General features: G+C 38.4%; 1 long non-coding RNA gene across 1 annotated transcript in view; it reads right to left on the reverse strand.

Annotated features, from left to right (window-relative positions):
• Positions 1-1,999: 1,999 nt before the first annotated feature.
• Positions 2,000-14,221, reverse strand: part of LOC128780664 (uncharacterized) — a 29,652-nt gene continuing 17,430 nt past the window's right edge. The window contains exon 4 of the long non-coding RNA XR_008426653.1: positions 2,000-4,327. This is a non-coding gene — a long non-coding RNA (uncharacterized lncRNA). The remainder of the gene's footprint in view (positions 4,328-14,221) is intronic.

Genomic DNA, 14,221 nt, shown 5'->3' on the forward strand with positions numbered 1-14,221 from the left:
TTTGGCTTCATCCACTCTACTGCTGTTTCCCTGTAAATTGTTCTTATTTCAATTAGTGTATCCTTCGTTTCTGACTGGATCTTTTTTATGCTGCTGAGGTCCTAAGTTCCTTGAGCATCCTTTTAACCAGTGTTTTAAACTTGGCATCTGATAAGTTGCTCATCTCCATTTCCTTTAGCTCTTTTTCTAGAGTTTTGATCTATTCTTTCATTTGGGCCATATTTTTTGTCTCCTCATTTTGGCAGCCTCCCTGTGTTTGTTTCTATATATTAGGTAGAGCTGCTATAACTTCCTGTCTTGGTAGTGTGGCCTAATTAGTAGGTCCTTTAGGGTCCGGTGGCACAGCCTCCCCTAACTCTCAAGCTGAGTACTCTAGGTCTGTCCTCTGTGTGGACTGAATACACCCTTCATTTGTAGTTGAGCTTTGGTTACTGTTGGCAGATCAGTGGGAGGGATTTACCCAGGCCAGTCAGCTAGAAGGATTGGCTGTAACCGCTGACCACCAACCTCCTGTCTCAATGGAGGATCAGCTGTGCAGGGGCAGGGTGATGGTGCTCCAACATGGTCTGTAGATGTCCATTGTGCGCTGGCCCTGGGGTTTCCCAAGGTCAGCCCATACCTGTGTTTTGCGTGGGGCCCATCTGGAGTAGCTGCTACTTGTACAGGGCTTGGAGATACCCAGATGAAGCCAAGCTGTGAATCTAGGCAGGCTGCTGCTAGTGCTGGGCCTGGACTCACTGAGGCCAGCTGTTGCTTGTGTGATAGGATTTAGGAAGTTGTTTAGCATGAGCCAAGATCAGCCATTCATATGGAAAAGCAGCTTGGGTGGGCCTGTAAGTTGGGTGATGGGGAGTCTCTGGGGTTCACCAAGGCTGGTCAAACAGTGTTATTCACATTTGGGGTCTCAGATAAGACACCACCTTGCTGACTCTGTGGGGGGAGGGTTTAGAAAAGAGACAATGGCCTCTGCTCACCTTGATGCTAGACACTTCAGTTTCTTCCTGTATACCACTGGTGCCTTTCAAGCTGCTACCTCAGTGCTGGATCTCAGAGGGAGTGAATATGAGTAGGTGAGTCCATGTGTGGGTTCTTTAAGAGGAACTGCTTGGGGCTCCAGAAGTTTCTTCCTCCGACTCTATTCCTGCTGGTTTTTGCAGCCAGAAGTTATGGGGACTTACTGTCTTGGCACTGGAACCCTGGGCTGAGGACGCTGGTCCCGAAGTTTTTATATACCACATGTGGCTGAGGGACCAGCCCATTCCACATTTATGGATGTGATTTATTCTGTAGTTGTCAGACTTCCATTCAACTCAGTTTCTGACTGTTCTGAGTGATGGTTCCATATTTTAATTCTAATTTTGGTGGTGTTGTGCAAAGAGGCAAGCTGTTGTCTACCCATGCTGCCATCTTAATTGGAAGTTAGTACATATTTTATTTATTAATATTGCATCTGTTTTCAGATCTTTGTAACTTTCTCATAATTTTTTAACTTTGTAAGGACACTAACACAGTGTATTAGTTTAATTGAATTGTGAATGCTGTGGTCCAGATTTTATATTCAGAATGTGTTTACAAAGTCTGCTTGGAATAGGTAATTTAGAAAGCTAGTCAACCAAAGTTACATTGTTTGCATGAAAATCAAATCAATTTCTCTATCTCACCTGTTCAGAATCTCATTTTTATGATTAAGACAAGTCATATGGTTTAGGAAACCACTTTATTTCATGCTAAGCACATCATTTTGACCTTAACATGGTTTTTGACACATAAGGAACCATGCACAAATGTTTAAGCTAAAAATAAATTAGAATATTTTCCATGTAAAAATTTCTATACATTATTGTTCAAATAGCTTTATTCATAATATCCAAAAGGTAGAAACAGTCCAAATGTCCATCAGCTGATTCATGGATATATAAAATATAGTACACCCATATGATGTAATCGTATTAGTTAATAAGGAACACCACACCGATACATGCTACACATTTATCTTGAAGCTTGAAACTATTCTGCTCAGTGAAAAAAGTCAGATACAAAAGGCCACATATTGTATGATTCCATTTATATGAAATAACTAGATTAGGCAAATCCATAGAAACAGTAAATTACTGGTTGCCAGGGACTGGGGCAGGGGAAATGGGGAATGACTGCTAATGACCATGGGGTTTTGGGGGAGAGGTGATGAAATATCCTAAAATCAGGTAATTAATGGCCATGACAACTCTGAATTTACTAAAACCCAATACACAGTACACTTTAAAAAAGTGAATTTATGGTATGTGAATAATCTCAATGTAAATTGGGATTTAATAAACAAACTGAACTAACAAACAAAATGGAGACAGACTCAGAGAGAGCAGGATGACAACTATAGGGAGGTTAGGGTTGGAGGGATCAAATAAAAAAGAAAAAGGACTCATGGACATGGATAACAGGGTGGTGATTGTGGGGTGGAGAGGGGAAGGGGTTTATGATGGGGATAAATGGTAATGGAAAAATACAGTAAAAATAAACAAAAAAAGAAAAGGAAAAAATTAAAAATTATTTAGAACCAAAATGTAAAATCATTTTGGAAACTTACTACTAAATATTTTCAATATCATAATACTTTTCAAATTACTGATAATGAATAAGATATGGCATCCTTGTAAAATGTGAAACATTTACAGACAGCAAGGAGTTTTTCTTTCAGTACAAACAACAGTACAATTTCAATTTGGTTTTAATATAATAATGACCATTTGCTGTTAATTAGTCTTAAGTTTGGAGGTGTTTTCATCAATGATATTTGCTTAATGAAACCGATTAAAAATTATTTTATTTTTAAAGATTTATTTATTTTTAGAGAGGAGAAGGAAGGGGGAAAGATAGGGAGAGAAAAATTAATGTGTGGTTGCCTTGTGCGCCTGCTACTGGGGACCTGGCCCACAACCCAGGCATGTGCCCTGACTGGAAATTGAACCGGTCACACTTTGGTTTGCAGGCCAGCACTCAGTCCACTGAGCCACACCAGCCAGGGCTAAAAGTTAATTTTAAATAGCATTGTATTTCACTGAGAATTAAAGTTCATAATTAGGGCCAGAAATAGGAGAATATACCAATTTTGGCCTACTCTATAGAAATTTTTTAAATTTAAAAATAAATAAGTAGGTTGAAAATCAAGGCTAAATCATCTAGATAAGGATTTTGAGTGTGAGATACTATCAGATAACAAAACTAAACAATTTAGTAATGAGTTTGATATCCTTTATTCAAGGGAGAACAGTCCATGGTTATATAGTTCCAGGCCTACAATTAGCGGAGCACTGCTCTGGGGAGATTTGGGGTAGGAGTGAGTTTTATGGAGCATTAGAAGCAGCAATATAGAAACGGGGCATGACTGGCTAGAAGGCTGGTAATTTCCTCTTAAAGCTAGCAGGTCCTGTTTCCTAAGGAAGGTCAGCTCTCCGTATAGCTGAGTTGGAGGATTATTTGTGATTGGTAGAGGGTAGGTTTCCTTGACAGGTGTTTCCTTTAAGTGCAGGCTGCTAGGTTTAGATTTGTGATGTGGCCAGGCTACTGGAGAGGTCAACTTTTTGTGGGTCCCAGTGTATGAATTCACTTTATAAGTATTTAACTAAAAATAAGGAATCAAAATTAAAATTGCTTCCCAGCATTGATTAATTATACTACTTTTTTCTTCAATTACCATTACTTTTCTTAGAAGTACAAAACTAAAGTAAACAGATAAGATACGATTTAGACCAGAAATTATCATTTTACCAATATTGTATTTGATTATTTAAATATTTCTATGCAAGATTTCTTCAGCAAGGTAGTGAAAATAAATTTATAATTCTTCTGTTAAAGAATTTAAGTTAGGAGTGATTGTGGGAATGTTGTACATAGTGGTTCTAAATAGTCACATCTGTACAGTGTCAAAGTGATTTAATAAATCCACTTATATGAGGCTTGTTGTTTTTAATACATACTATCTAGCACCTGTTGATTTTTTTCATTGCACATAACACATGACACTAAAGGAATGAACTTAGTAAGAAATATTCCACTACATCTAAAAAAAACCCAAAGAATTTGGCTCATTTGATGTTGAAGAATTGTGGCAATTTCAGAGAAACCCCATCATCACAGCATAGTAAATCTGAAAGTTAGTGATTAAATAATAATGAGATTGAGCTTTACCATACACGTCGGGTAAGAAAAAAGTATGATCCCCATCTTACGAAAGACCCATCCATCCATGTACATTTAAAAAGAGAAGAGAGACCTGGTTGCTACAAGTGCTTGAAATTCAACTCTCCAAGAGTAATGTAGACAACCCCATCTGCCAAAAAAAAACATGAGAGTTAAGATATAATTAGATATTCATAGATTTGTGTGAATTTAGCTTTATTTGCTTTCCTTCTTTCTATTCTCTCTAATGGAGAGAAGGGGAAGATTACTTTGGAGCATTTTAGTGAGGGCTAAATGCCTACCCCTGGCTTGGGTAGGGCTATGATTAGGGACAAAACGAGTCGGGGTAAGACACTGAAACTCAATGGAGAGGTGTGCAGAAAGAAGGGCAAAGAAAATGTCAAAGACAATCTTAAACTGTTTTGGGGGGAAGTGGGAATGAGAAGGAAACCTTTTTTTCTTCCTCTTTGCTCAAGCACTACAAGATTTCCTACCCTAGAAAACAGAATTCAGGCTACCACCATTGTGGTTTTTTTGTGTAACTTAATGGCTTTTTTTGTATTTGCCAGCTTGAAATCTAGTTACCATAACATTGTTCACATACAATAGTGCCTTCCAAAAAAGCCTCCCTGCTTACAAATACAATTTTTTAAAACATCCATTTATAATATGGGACTGCTTTTGATACAAGTTGAGGCAAGACCAAGAGACATGTATGTAGTGTGTCAATGAATGATACTTAGGCCTGACTAGGCTAAGAGGAGGTCTTTTAGTGTTAGGCTGAAGAATAATATAACAGATGTGTTGACAGAATCACTCCCATTCTCCTAAGTGCTCATTTAAAAAAATTTTTTTGAAGGCCTATTACATGCTTGACACTAAGCTAGATGCCGAAGATACATAGATGAAAGACTTAGATGTCACCTTTAAGAAAGAACGTCTTTTAGAGAGCATTTGACATCTTGTTTCCTGACAGTGTCAGTTGGGCTAAAATAAATTCATTAAAAAAAAAAAAAAAGAATGTCTTTTAATTGGGGAGATTATTAAGGATCAGGCAATTACCACAGTGTGTTAATGCATGCACAGAGTAAACTTAGGGTGGTAAGAGAAAGTTTCTCTGTTGAAGAGAGTTATCTTTAAACAAATGAAAAAAGAAAGGAGGTGTAGGTGGAAAAAAGAAAAGGGAGGAGGCTCCCAGGCAGAGGGAACAAAGTAAAGTCTCAGAGAGCTGGACCTGATAAGTCAGTTTCCAAGTACTTTGGCTACAGTAGTGTGTGAAGGGGGGGAGGGGGCTTTAGTGGTGGGGACAGAGACAGAAAGTAAGGAGAGATTAAATTAGACAAAACAGTTGAAAGACAAGGCTGGATATCTTGGGGACTTTAACATGCTGTGTAATGAGTTCAGATTTTATTTTGAAGTGTATGGGAGGGGGGAATTGAATTTTGAGCATAAAAAAAATCTTGATCGGATTTTATTTTTTAAAGATTTTATTTATTTACTTTTAGAGAGAGGGGAAGCAAGGGAGAAAGAGGGAAACAGCAATGTGAGAGATTGATTAGTTGCCTCTCACACACCTCCAACTGGGGACCTGGCCCGCAACCCAGGCATATTCCCTGACTGGGAATCGAACTGGTGACCTCTCCGTTCAATCCGAGCCACACTAGCTAGGGCTTGATCAGATTTTAATCACAAAAAGATAACTTGATAGCGATGTTAGGAAAGATGTAATGAAAGTGTGTTGGTGTGGATACTAGAGGGAAAAAGACTGCTTAGAATGTTATTATGAGATGTGATTGTGAGAAAGACCTAAGATAGTTGCAGTAATTAATTACACTAAGGACTCACAGTAGAGGAGGGAAATTTAAACTGAAACTAAAGGATATACAGGGCCTGGCAGAAGTAACACCCTTTTTAAAGATTAGTATAGTATAGTATAAATGGACGAGTTGTCTCAGTAACTTCAGTAACCTCTCTGTTCCAGGTTCCTTGAAGTAAAATGGCCTATCAGCTGACAAGGGAACAGCGAGTGAGAGCAGTGAAGCTGTACTATCAAAACCAGTGCAATGGAGCAGCAACCGCTCGTTTGTTACGCGAAGAATTTGGCATACGACTTGTACAGAGGCATAACATCACAAGTCTGATCAGAGAGTTTGAGGCAAGTGGTAGTGTGCATGATGCCAAAAGATCAGGAAGACGAGCTTCAGCAACAACAGAAGAAAAGGCTGCCGAATTATGGGCATCCTTGTTACGAAGCCCTCAAAAATCCAGTAAGCATCTGTCAGGAGAACTTGGTATTAGTGACAGAAGTGTCGAAAGGTTGCTGGACAAAATGAAGATGAAGCCATACATACCGCGTTTGCTACACTCCTTACATGATGGAGATTCAGACAGAAGGGTAGAATTTTGTGAAAGATTTTTGGCCAAATTACATGAGGATGAGAACTTTCCAACCAAGATATGGTGGTCAGATGAGGCTACATTCAAATTGAACGGCCATATCAATCGCCATAATTGTGTGTATTGGAGTGATGTGAACCCCCACATTATCTTAGAGAAAGATATAAACTTACCAGGGGTAACAGTTTGGGCAGCGATATCAGTCACGGGTATAATTGGGCCAGTGTTCTTTGATGATACTGTGAATCAGAATAATTACCTACATGTCCTACAAACAGAGCTGTGGCCGAGAGTTGAACAGGACTTAGGAGTTTACTTCCAGCAGGATGGCGCACCACCACATTATGCATCGTGTGTCAGAGAGTGGTTGGACGTGCATTTCAAAGGGAGATGGATAGGGCGACGAGGGCCACTGGAGTGGCCGGCTCGATCCCCAGACCTAACTCCGCCCGATTTCTTTTTGTGGGGTGTCCTTAAAGATCTTGTGTACAAGACTGAACCCCGCAACATTGATGAACTGAAAGACAGAATTCGGGACAAATTTGCTGACATTACTGTCGAATTATGTCGTAAGGCTTGCTTGAGTGTGGTTGGGAGGGTCCGTGAATGTCTCACACAAGATGGACAGCAATTTGAATATCTCACCTAACATGTCATGAGTGTGATATTGTTATGTTACAGAATTACATGCTTATTATGATTTTGTAATACAAGACTTGGTATAGATGACCAGCATATGACAAAGGGGCGTTATTTGTGTGGGACTCTGTATTAAGTGGGAAAATATAAACAACAAAAAAATACCTGCTACTTGGTTGTTTTTTTTTTTTTTACAAATTAAATTGCCTCTTCAAACAACAACAACAAAAACTTCCACAATGTAAGTTTTTTGAATTTGGCATGTCTAAACTATGCTGTTTTCCATATAGATAATAACCTGTTTTCTCAACAGAACCTTTAGGAGGCCTTTGTTTTTTCTTTCGTTGGTGTCATTCGGCTTTTACATTGCCAGGAAGAAGCATTTGTTATCTGTTTCTGTTCCCATTTGCCTAAGACAAAGTACCATCACATGTGCCAACAAGATCATAAACCTAAACACAACACAGACTCTGGAATCACATGGCAGTACTTAGTTATAAGTGGGAATCAAGGTGACCTGGACTATGCTTATATTGATTATTATAGAGCAATGAAATAAATCACAAAAGGAAAAAATCTGGTAGGGAAATCAAAGGTTCTAGTTTGAGAAACACTTGATGTAAACGTTATAAAAATTCTTTTGTCACATACCTAAAGTCAAATTTGTTTGATCTTGTGACTCCTCAGTAGACCCAATAAATGCTAGGCAGGTAGGACAGATAGATAAATGGGCTTACAAAGTGAAAGGGGGAAAGAAAGGGCCTAGGTACATTTTAAGGTTCATTCCTGTTAGGGAACTCAGAACATAATTTCTGAGAAAAGCAGTTATGTCTTAAGATCAAGCCACAAAGGGCTATCCTCTAAATCCAACATCTCTATATTTGGTATGTCCTACGGGAAATACTCCACAGAATTTCAAATTGATACAACAGGAACAACTTACCACCCTGCTCATTGAAATGAGCAACCTGCTTTTCTGTTTTGTTAGCAAGAAATTTTCCTAGCTTCAAACCAGTAGTAAATTCCTATGCCTTAGTCAAACTAATTTTCACCAGGGGCCACATCAGCCTTGAGATTGCCTTCAAAGGGCTAAATGTAATTTTAGGACTGTATAAATGTAACTACCCCTTAATAGTTAAGCGAGAGCTTGGTGTTGCCGCCGGGTAGAAACGAGGTGCGAGGCTGGATAAAACAAGGTGGAGGGCCGAATCCGGGCCTTGTGTTTGCCACCTGTGCTTTAAGGCAAGTACTCCAGCAAAGCAGAAAGAATTGGATTTAGCGTAAAGTCATAATGAGTTGTTGAATGAAAGCTTTAGAAATTGGAGATTGGTGGCCAAAGAGTCTGCATATTTATACTTGGCTGTCACTGTATGGTTTAGGTTGGTTCTGAGAGCCTCTTTTTCAGTGGCTAGAGTGGTTCACCCACACTCCCCTGCACTGCCACTACTTAACTGCTTTCTAACAGGAACCAACAAGTTGTCTTTTCTCACTATGGTCAAAAGTACAATCTCACGGGATTCTTTTCTACTTACACTTTTGTTCCCGAAGGAAGAAAGTATGTACCCTAAGCTTTCATAAAGGTTTTTAGTTCTGGTAATAGGACTAGTGTTTATACATAATTATAAGCAAGCCGCTGAAAGGATGAAGGTCAGCAGAAAAGTAATTAAAGGGATAAAGTGTTAAAGGACTCTCATTTGGTCCCAGTTTCCTTTCTATCATCACCCAGAGCCCCAACTAAACAAATCAGACTTGATAGGAAAGGTCACATGATTCAACTATATTTTAAAGGAAAATTATAAATGGTTATTGCAATAGTTTCTTTGATATAACAAATTAATACAAAACTTAGTGACAGTTACAGATTCAGAGCTCGAAAGCCTGAAATAGGTCTCACTGGTCCTAAGGTATAAGCAGGGTTGGTTCTCTTGTGGAGGTTGTAGGGCAGAATCTGTGTTCTCGCCCTGTCTAGCTTCCAGAGGCCACCAGCGTTCTGTGGCTCATGACTCCTTCCATCTTTAGAGCCAGCAATGGCTGACTGAGTCTTCCTCACATTGGTCACTCTGACACACTCTTCTGCCTCCTCTCCTTGCAAAGACCTTTGTGATTATAGTGGGCTTGCACTGATATCCCAGGATAACCTTCCCCCTTGAAGGCCAGATGATTAGCAAACTTAATTCCATCCACAACCTCAATTCCCCTTGCTACCTAACGTAACATATTCACTGGCTAGGGACTGGGATGTGGACTTGTGTGCTGGGGACAGGGGAGGGAGGATATTTTATTCTGGCTACTCTAGCTATTTATAATCCACTGGGTTCTTGGGTTTAAGAGCAACTTCTTCCTGTCCCTCCATTGATTCCCACTTTGTTCATCCAAAAACTATTTGACCACCCATTCCAAATATCGAGTCAAATGGTACAGAAAATTCGAATATACTGAGGATTAGAAATTTGTCAGATTTTGTCACTCATGACTCAATTTCATTGAAGTGGTGTTGACATAATTAAAATTTATGTAGGTTGGGAAGGGAATGGAAAGTGAAAAAATGGAAAGCATGGCCATGATAGAAAAACTAGAAGATAGGATATTAGCTTAGAGCAGTGATTTTCAACCTTTTTCATCTCATGGCACACATAAACTTAACTATTAAAATTCTGCAAAAAATACATGTTTTGCCAATCTGACAAAAAATAACGTATAATTTTGATTCATTCACACTGGACATGTGTTGGCTGTTGTCATTTTTTTACTTGACAATTTAAGGGAAAAGATGTCAGTGCCCCTGACTAAGTAGTCAGGTATTGCATGTTTAAAAGATTCTTGCTGCACACTGGTTGAAAATTGCTGGCTTAGAGGAACTCAGGATCAAAGGAGGCTCCTTTTTTAGAATGGGAAAGATTTGAGTAAACAGTCTAGAGGGAGTGGAGAGAGATTACATACAGAACAGAGGGATCAATGGATTGAGCCAGCTTCCTTAGATGTGACTGTAAATCAAAAACGGTACCACCCCCCTCAATGCATTTGAAAATCCATATGTAACTTTAAAAAAAATATTTATTTTTAGAGCAAGGGGAAGGGAGAGAGAGAAAGAGGGAGAGAAACATCAATTGGTTGCCTCTCTCATGTACCAGCCAAGGTAACTTTTGACTCCCCCCCAAACTTAATTGTTCCTTGGTATCCTTGTGGGATTCATTCTAGGACCCCGCAGATAGCAAAATTTGCAGATGCTCAAGTCCCCTTTATAAAATGGTGTAGATCAATGCCTACAATTGGCCCTCTACATCTGCAGGTTCTTAACAGTGCATTAAAAAGTAGTACAAGTATTAATTGAAAAAAAAATGTGTGTGTAAGTGGGCCTGTGCAGTCCAAATGCGTGTTGTTCAAGGGTCAGCTGTATTTCATTTTGAACAAGGGATAAACCTGTCTCATACTGGAGGGAAGAAGATTAGAACAGGTAACAATGAAGATAAATTTTAGGTGGGAGGAGGCAGGAAGTTGACCATTAGTGTTCTCAACTTTCTTAGTAAAATAGGAAGGGCTACGTGGTGACAGTGAGCTGTGCGAGAGAAAAGTAGGTTAGGTTTGGAATCACTGAAGAGGGAAACTAAATAACTAAGCACAGAAAAAAGAAAAGAGCCTTTGTTAAGGGACTAAGGTAGGAGATCGAAGTTGTAGGGACAATTTTCCATGTGGTTATATGATTTTTTTCCCCTCAGCCTCTAGAACCCTTATGTGGGTTTGTTTAGTACCCATAGGATTTGTTAACAGAGGCTCTCATTGCTAATGTGTAAATAGGTATGTAAAATCAGTCTTTTTAGAAAACGATAAGCTTTAGTACATTATATCTATTGGTGCTTTTGTGTATGTGTGTAAAACCAACAGCTCTCCCTCAAAAATTAATCTCGAGTTCCCATCTCAGGAAACTCAAATGACAGAATAAGAGTTTGTGCCAAATAAATGACAGAGTACAAAAAGAAATGAGAGGCATTTTGATGTAATCAAGATTCAACCAGCAGATCAGGCTCTTGAGCTTATCTTATGGGTAAAACTTAGATGATTTTCATACTTTGTTTTTTTCCCTAGAAGTCCTTAAGTCTGCAAAACTAAGAAGCTTCTTGGGATGGAGACTGAGGCCTTGCCCACTCAGATTCATTTAACAGTTTCTCCCCACCTCCAGTCCCCACTCCAACTCAGGATGTCTCAGAAGGTTCTGTGCATATCCCTAGTGTTCAGAATACACATTCTAAAAACAACAACAACAATGGTTTAGTGCATATTAGTACTGAAGCCTCATAAGAGTAACAGTCATGTGTAAAACAATCTGAACTATATTAAGGACAAATGTGAAGAGCGGCACTCAGAGAATCTGGCCTAACATCAGCCATGGGGTAGAGACATGAGAATTTCAGTTGCCTGACATCTCAGTATGTACTCACTAAGCCAGCAATGTACTTGGGCTGCCGGAGAAGCTCTATATTCTGTATCACCCTGGAAGGTGGAATGTGCTGTCCAGAGCAAAGCAGTTGCCTTTTCCTTGTCTCACTGGTCGGGCCACAAATGATTATGTTTTTTCAACAGCTTTACTGAAATTGCACATACTTAAAGTATACAGTTTGGTAAGTTGACACATGTATACACCCATGAAACTATTACCAGCATTAAGATAATGAATATGTGCATCACCACAAATGTCCTTGTGCTCTTTTGTGTAAACCCTTTCTCTCGTACCTCCCACCCCTCTCTCCCCTCATCCATGGGAAACCGCCGATCCGTTTTGTCACTATGGATTAGTTTGCATTTTCCAGAATTGAATTTAAATATACATACATTTTGCTCTCTTATCCTGCCTGGCTTTTTTCACTCAGCATAATTATTTTGAGATTTCCGTATGTTGTATGTCTTAATAGTTGTTTATTATTATTTTTTGTTGTGGTGTGGTATTCCTTTTATGGATATACCATATTTATCCATTCACCTGTCAGTGGACATTTGGGTTGTTTCCAGTTTTGTTCTACAACAATCACAGTTGCTGTGAGTGTTCTTGTACCAGTGTTTGCATGGGTACATGCGTTCATACGGGTAAATGGCTAAGAGTAGAATGGTTGGATCTATGGTTAGGTATATGTTTATTTATTTTTAAGAAAGTGCAAGACTGTTTTTCCCAAGTGGTTGTGCCATTCTCACCAACTGTGTAAGAGAGTTTTGATTCCTCTTGACTTGTTATGATTAATCTTTTCAATATTAGCCATTCTAATAGGTATGTATTGGTATCTTGTTGTTTTAATTTGCATTTTCCTAGTGACTAATGATATTTGGCATATTTTCATGTGCTGCTTTGCCATCTATATATCCTCTTTGAAAAAATCTCTTTTTTGTTGCTGATTGTTTATTTGGTTCCTTTCATCAGTATTTATTTATAGGTGATACAGATTAAACATGTATAGCAGCCTTAAAAGGTGGTTAAAAAGTAATAAAGTCATAACAAGGTAATATATTCATGGAAGAATATGAAAAAGGCATTGAAGGACTTGACTTTGTAAGATGGTAGAATTTATGGGCTGACTATGTAAACATAAGTATTAAATTTGCTTTTTTAAATAATTAGCTAGTAGAACCACCCCAACTCACATTGGCTATTCCCTAAGTCATTTTCAGAAGTGAGAGTGTAGGCAGTAGTGTACTTGAGCTGGCTTATGCTGCTTTATAAGTGCTGATTTTAAATTTTTTAGGAGTTTTGTAGGCTGGCTGTGAAATGCAACCATTATTAAAAAATTAATTATATAATCTCACAATTATATTAAAATTCAGTATATAAGACTCAATAATAAATAATCAAAACTCACTTCCTAATCATTTTACTATTATCTGTGTTTTTGTGGTTTTGCCTGTTGTATCCACATTGTAGTTTGATAGTACATACCTTTTTCCAATTCTACTTTCAGTGATGTACTGTGGTAGCTTGAAATTGGGTACAGTGGCAATACTAGAAATTTGCAAACACCACAATCAGCCTTGTTTTTTCTTTCCTAGACAGCTAGTTGTCAAACATTTACCAGCATGCCAGTAATAACAGGGCCCTTCAAACTGCACTGGCTTACTGTCCACGGTGAATAACGGAAGCTTCAGTTACATAGAGAACTCACTTTTATGAAACACAATTCCTCAAGAACAGATCCGTATTGTTGCTACAAAATAGAGCTTTCCTTGCTGCTTAGTTTTTTGTTACTTCCAGGTTCCCTAAGGTTGAGAATGCCAAAGACCAATGGATAAGGGAGGATGCTGAGCCGTTATTTCTGAGGTCCAAAGTAAAAAAATACATAAAATATTCAAGTAGAACTAGAAGGGCTGTTAAATGCAAAAAATGTAGCACAAAAATATAGAAAAGGCAAACAGCTCAGTACAACCAAATTTCAATTTATGTACCAATAGGGGAAACGAGACTAAAATGAGAGGAAGCAAACAATACAAGAGGACAGTTTGTTCTAAACCCACAATCAGCTTTTTAAAAGGAAATAAAATACTTTTGATTGAACTCCAAATTTACCAAAGATATTGGCAATTTCAAGTTACAGATTCAGTAACATACTACAGTAGTCCTGAGATAATCAAGTAACAAATTCTTACTGCAAAAGATAGAGCTACTACTGTGGTTCAGTGTCCTTACAATTTAATTTTTAAAAGTACTAGGAGATCCCTGGCCAGCTAGCTCAGTTTGTTGGATCACCCTCCTGATATGCCAAGGTTGTGGTTTGATGCCTGGTGAGGACACATAAGGAACACCCAATGAATGCATAAATACGTGGAACAACAAATTGATGTTCCTCTCCCTCCCTCTCTAAAATCAATTAAAAATTAAAAAAAATAAAAGTACTAGGAGAAACTACGGATTTCAGAAACAATAGAAACCGTCTTAAGTTGCAGGGTTTAAATGAAAGGGACATACATTTAAAACATAAACATCAAGGCATATGACTTTCAATAAGACATCTGTGTCTCACAAACAGAAGTT

This window comes from Desmodus rotundus, chromosome 4 (assembly GCF_022682495.2).
Source record: "Desmodus rotundus isolate HL8 chromosome 4, HLdesRot8A.1, whole genome shotgun sequence".
NCBI classification, from domain to species: Eukaryota; Metazoa; Chordata; class Mammalia; order Chiroptera; family Phyllostomidae; genus Desmodus; species Desmodus rotundus.